General features: G+C 50.2%; 1 long non-coding RNA gene across 1 annotated transcript; it reads left to right on the top strand.

Moving 5' to 3' along the window:
- Positions 1-698: 698 nt before the first annotated feature.
- LOC142072113 (uncharacterized) lies at positions 699-5486 on the top strand. Its single transcript, XR_012668395.1, has 2 exons — positions 699-788; positions 2884-5486. It is a non-coding gene; the product is annotated as an uncharacterized LOC142072113 (long non-coding RNA).
- Positions 5487-6475: the final 989 nt, after the last annotated feature.

Below are 6475 nucleotides of genomic sequence, written 5' to 3' on the forward strand. Positions count from 1 at the left end.
TTTGGGGTTTTGAATACAGATACCTTAGCTTGCTTAGTACCATGGGAAACACATAAATGGATAAAAGAATTTTCAATTATTGAAGATACAGAAAAGAAGGGGAAACAGTTTAAGCATTTGAAATGTAAAGTATGGTGTTTATTTTAACAATTTTTTATTTTATTTTTAGCAGGAGAGAGTCTTTAGAAGGAAAAGGCTGTTGCTTGACAGGGTTTGGGTTTTTTTAGATGATTATGAATGTTTGGTTTTTTGGAGTGGGGGAGGAAGTCAGTTGAGATGGGCTGGAGCAGCTGTTGTTAAAGTCCAGTCCCATTTCTAGAAATCAAAACAAGAGTGTAGGATTCATGCAAGGTTTATGTGCTTGGCAACATTCAGGGCACACCCGGAGTGTTGTGCTGGACCTGTGCACACACAGCTCCTTCCAAGGGCACCAACCTTGGAATCTCGCCCAGATGACATGAACCGTGGGAAGCCTCCCAGGACTGGGCTCAAGGCCCGAGAGCAAGGAATGCGGTAGATAGAAACTGGTAAATAAGAATGTTAAACAAAGCCAGTGTATTCCTTTTATCTGTTGGAGAATGTAATGCGCGGGGGGAGAGAAAGAATAAAGGGGAAGGTGGAAAGCTGACAGGCAGAAGCCCGTTAGCAGACCAGCCGCTTGCTTGCTAAAAGCTCTGTGCTGTCTTGTCATTGAACCGCCACAACTGGCGCCCAAACGTGGGGCCCTCAGCACTCACCTCGCCCGGCAAGGGTTTCAGACGCGTCACTCATCCGCTTCGTGGATCTCGGTGAGTATTTTTCATTGTGGTAAGTATGGGAAGCTCCCTCTCTGCTTTGCAAGTGCAACACCGCAGTGAGCTACAGTATTTGCTGTGTAAGGCTCAGCATGACTGCCCCACTCGAGAACTCACTCTCCTGCTACAGGAGGTGAGTGCCCAATGCCCGTGGTACCCTGAAGCTGGAACCCTTAAGCTAGCGGACTGGGAGCGGTTGGGCCAGACATTGAATAAAGAGCCTCGGGCGCCCGTGCAGGCTCTACATGCCTGGCACCTCTGCCGCGACGCGATACAGCGTGTCGCCTCGGACAGGCCCTCCCTCGCAAGGCTGGTGATCTCGCCACGCCCCTCCGCTCCTGCAGCCATCCCCCCTCCTGGCGATGCGACACAGCGTGTCGCCTCGGAAAGGCCCTCTCCCGCGCCAACAGAGGGGCTGCCGATCCCGCCACCCCCGTCCGCTCCTGCAACCATCCCTCCCCCTCCTTCGCCCCCAGTGCCTCTATTACCACCGCCTCCCTGGCCTTCCCCACCGGAGCTGGTGTGTGATCACCATCCCACCGTGGTGCCCCATGTTCCGGGGCCCCCCAGAGGGTCGTCCGCGTCTGCTCAGCGGCTTTCGCTGGTGCAACAAATGGTTCACGCAGCGAAGACTCGCTCAGATCTTACAGCAGAGGAGCTGGCTGATCTGGTCTCAGTTTGTCCGGGGACCTGGCAGGATGATGGCCAGGGCAACCAGGTTGCAAACTGGGTCAGTTTGCCCTACTCGGTGATCAGAGACGTAAAGAAAGCGATTCGCGAGTTCGGCCTCACTAGCACGTATGTAAGTGGTCTCATTGAAGGGCTAGGTACTGGGTACACCCTGATCCCTGAAGATTGGAAGACGCTGTTGCGCATGATGCTGACGCCCAGTCAGTATGTTATTTGGCTTAGTGAGTATCAGCAGATGGCGGAACGCCAAGCCCAGGTATACAGAGAGCAAGGTGTCATTTATGAGCAGTTGGCAGGGGAGGGCCAGTTTGCTACTGTTCAGATGCAGTCTCAACTCCCTCAGGCTGTCTTCCCCATTATTTCCACCTGCGCCCAGCATGCTTTCCGGAAGGTCCCGGATTCAGGCAAGCCTACCAAAAGCTTTGCCAGTATCCGTCAGGGTGCGTCAGAGTCCTTTATGGATTTTACCAACAGATTACAGGAGGCTATCCTCCGACAGGTGGATAACCCTGCGGCAGCTCAGGAGATCCTGTTAAAAATGGCGGTTGAAAATGCGAACGAGGATTGCCGCCGTGCTCTCCAGGCTGCACAAGCCTCTGGAATTCTAGAGCTGTCAGACATGCTGCGGGCATGCCAAAACATCGGAACTCAAGCACATAAAGCTGGAGTTCTGGCTGCCGCCCTGCGGAAAAGCGGGAAAGAGGGGAAGCGTTGTTACCGCTGTGGAAAGGAGGGTCACTTTCAGCGGGAGTGCCGCTCATCGACAGCGCCCGCCCGCCCCTCAAAGAAGTGCCCCAAGTGTTGGAAGGGCTATCACTGGGCTAATCAGTGTCGTAGCGGGTCGGGAAACCGCACGACGGGTTCCCCCCGAACCCAGGGCCAAACGGGGGTGTTTCCCACTCAGACAACTGTTCCTCTGCTTTAAAACCCATAGACTCCATGAAGGTGGCGACTGCCGGAAGTGCAGGGCTTGATTTGATTATGCAGGAGGATGCTGATTTTCAGTTGCCGGGGGAGGTTTGCACCATACCTACCCAGGTGACGGGACCTCTCCCTGCCGGATTTGTGGGTCTGGTTCTCCCTGGCTCACACGCTGGGAAACAGGGCTTTTTTGTCATCCTAGGGGTCATTGATGCCGATTACAATGGCGTTATTAAGGTTCAGGTGTGGACCCATCTTCCACAGTCGCTCCCGCGTGGACGGTCAATTGCGCAATTGATTTTAGTCCCCTATCAGGTGCCAGCTGCAGAGGATCGAGCCCGGGGCAGAGGCGGCTTTGGATCAACTCTGGCTCAGTCGCCATCTCACAACATGTCCTCTCCACTTGTTGCTCTAACAATGTCGGTCCGCCCCTCGAAACCTCAGTTAACACTTCTCTTAAATAATGTTCCTTTTACAGGGCTGGTGGACACTGGAGCTGACGTTACGGTGATTCATGATCCGGAGTGGCCGGTCGGTTGGCCAACAGTTCCTTCTAAAGAGTTGTGGGGGATCGGGGGTAGCAACCCCGGGCGCCAAAGTTTGTCTTGGGTCACGGTCTCTAAACCAGGAGGCCGTGCCCTTGCTACAATCCGCCCTTTTGTACTCCCTGTCCACCTCAATATTTGGGGCCGTGACTTACTTACAAAGCTGGACACCACCCTCGATATTAATATATAATGGGCCGAAATCCTCCCTCACCCACCTTGCCATCCGCATTACCATTAGTATGGCAATCCTTAGAGCCCGTATGGATTGACCAGTGGTCCCTCCCCCTAGAAAAGCTGAAAGCGCTTCATTCACTTGTACAATAATATTTGCATGCACAGCGCTTGGAGAGCTTTACTAGTCCTTGGAATTAGCTGCTGTTATTTTGGCCTTTTAACTTTTTGCTGATTGTCCCTTTAATTTGATCGTGGACACGCATTATGTTTATCAGGTAATTGATCATTTACCCCTTGCCCTTATTACCCCTAAGGTCGATGCGGACCTCCTCCGCCTGTTTTTGTCCTTACAGTATCTCCTCACCACTCGTAATTTCCCTTCTTTTGTTGCTCGTATTCGCAGTCATACCCCTCTGCCTGGGCTACTTACTGAAGGCAATGCACGCGCCGATCGCGCGTTACATGGTCAGGTAAATTCCCTTTTTTCTGACCCCATTGAAAGCCATTCCTTTTTTCATCAGTCTGCCTCTGTTTTGGCCCGACAGTTTCATATTCCTGCTGATCATGCACGTTCTATTGTTCGTTCCTGCCCCCACCGTGCCGCTGCTGCCCCTACCTTTTTTTATGCCGTTAACCCCAGAGGTACCGCGGCGAATCAGCTGTGGCAAATGGATGTCACTCATGTGCCACAATTCCGTCCCTATTCGTTTTTACATGTTTCCATTGATACCTATTCGGGATTCCTTTGGGCAACCCCACAGCGTGGGGAAGCCACTCCTAAAGTTATTCACCATTTGCTAGTCTGTTTTGCTATTATGGGTCGCCCGAGCCAGATAAAAACAGATAATGCCCCAGCCTACTGCTCCACAGCCCTTTCCACCTTTTGTGTCCAATGGGACGTCCGTCTCACACACAGGATCCCTTATAATTCCACGGGCCAAGCCATTGTTGAACGTGCAAATCGTAAGCTAAAAACCTTGCTCGACAAACAATTAAAACAAGGGGAGCTGCGTCTCCGAACCTTAGGAGACATTCAGCAACAATTGCATATCCTTTTGTTCACTTTAAATAATTTAACGCTGAACGCAGATCAGCAGACCCCCACGGATCGGCATTTTCACAAATCCGAGGTACTGGAAAGACCGCGTGTCTATTACCGTCAGCTGCCCGATCCGCAATGGTTGGGCCCAGTGCCTCTAATTACTTGGGGTCGGGGATATGCTGCTGTGTCTCTCCCTGCAGGACCGTTGTGGGTTCCGGCCCAGTGTGTGCGACCGGCACTGAAACAGCATGGTGTGGCACCAGGGGCTATCAAACCCCATACCGGAGTTTCAGCTGACCTTGGAGGAGAATGCGGTGCCTCCCGGGTCGACAAAGGCGGGACGGAAACGGAGGAGGTGTAGCGTCCCAAGCCAGCCCGTGACATGGGGAGCAGTAAAAGCATTGGTCGCCACGGCTCAACGAAGACTGGCAGCAAACCAACAGCCAGAGACTTCTGAGACTTTGTGGCAATTCTCGCCCAAATTACTGCTAATTCTGTATTGATTGTATGCCTTTTGTGCCTGCTATTTCCTGTAGGGGTTGGCTCGGGAGCGCTTTCTCCGTTACGAGCCCGAATGACATATAACCTACGGGAAAGATTGGCTTCAATAGCAAATGTTATCCACTTTTGTTTATTTGATTTTGTAGCAGCTGAAGAATTGTTAGGTACGTGCCTTATTCCACTTTGTCATCACCCTGAGGAAATTGGAAATGAGATGATGCTCGCTGCTTACGCGAACCTCTCTTCCCAGTACTCTAGCATGGCTAATTGGGCCTGGCCAATTACACTTTACTTTCTTGAGCTTATTTTTTGCTGTTGCTGTGTGCAATGTATTTCCTTTTTGTTAAGGCTTTGTCGAGAACCGCCCTGGCAGGCTCCACGAGTTATGACCTTGTCTGTCCGGGAGTTAATTGGCTTGCAAAAGCAAATTGATGGCTACCATGAGATGGCCGAGCACAAATAAACAAAAAAGGAGGGGATGTAGGATTCATACAAGGTTTATGCGCTTGGCAACATTCAGGGCACACCCGGAGTGTTGTGCTGGACCTGTGCACACACAGCTCCTTTCAAGGGCATCAACCTTGGAATCTCACCCAGATGACATGAACCGTGGGAAGCCTCCCAGGACTGGGCTCAAGGCCCGAGAGCAAGGAATGCGGTAGATAGAAACTGGTAAATAAGAATGTTAAACAAAGCCAGTGTATTCCTTTTATCTGTTGGAGAATGTAATGCGCGGGGGGAGAGAAAGAATAAAGGGGAAGGTGGAAAGCTGACAGGCAGAAGCCCGTTAGCAGACCAGCCGCTTGCTTGCTAAAAGCTCTGTGCTGTCTTGTCATTGAACCGCCACACAAGAGAAACGCACAATGGGGAAAGAAAAGAACAGCAAAGATAGCAAATGCAGTTTCTGTTTCTAGCTTCTGACTTTCCCTTGCAACCTTGCTACTAGAAAAACACAAGCACAGCACACTCTCTTATCAGCCACTCAGAAACATGGCAAGATCATACCAGCATCAGGCTGTTTAAGGCACTGCATTAGCTGCCTGTCTCGTCATAGGCTTACAGCAGTGTTGCAAAATAGGCAGTCTTGACTAGCTAGGCCAGACTCTTATTAGACAGAAGGCAAAAGGAGAGGGATAGAAAAGAAATAAGGCAGGGAAGTAAAAGGACTCAAGGGTGGGTGAGGGATGACAAAGTCTCACATTGCAGGTGGTGTTCAGGGATTTAGCCAAAGCTAGTGGATGTGGCAATATCATCTGGGTCCCTCTCTCTGTCTTGGTCTGGTCATGGCATCTCTCAGGATTAGGCTGAAGGAGGGCTGGGGTCCCAGGAGGTGGTGGGGGATGGCAGCCATGATAATGCTTACTGAAGCAGTTGTGAACAGACAGACCTCCTTCTCCTAATTTTTCCCCCAAAGTCATTTCCTTTTGAGCATGTCCAGAGGGAATGTTAGACAGAATAGTCTATTCTTGGTGTCCACCCATAGGCCTACTTTTCAACACACCGTTTGTTACTGATTTTTTGTTTTACTTTTGTTTACCTGACATAATTTTAACACAGTTCTTGACTAGTATTAGTAAAACATTTTCTGTTTAAATTAATTGTTTTTGTCTCCTCTCATTTTTTAAACAATTTTATAGAACAGATTATTGTGATAGTTTATGAACATTCACTCACTTCTTAAAGCTGATTTTACAATTGGGGGAAACTTATACATGCAGTTATCACAACAGATCTAAGTCTAATCTGTTTCACTGCCTATTATTTGTAGTACTCCCCCCTCTCGGAATATGTACCATGTTAACTAG

This window comes from Caretta caretta, chromosome 5 (assembly GCF_965140235.1).
Source record: "Caretta caretta isolate rCarCar2 chromosome 5, rCarCar1.hap1, whole genome shotgun sequence".
Taxonomy (NCBI): Eukaryota; Metazoa; Chordata; order Testudines; family Cheloniidae; genus Caretta; species Caretta caretta.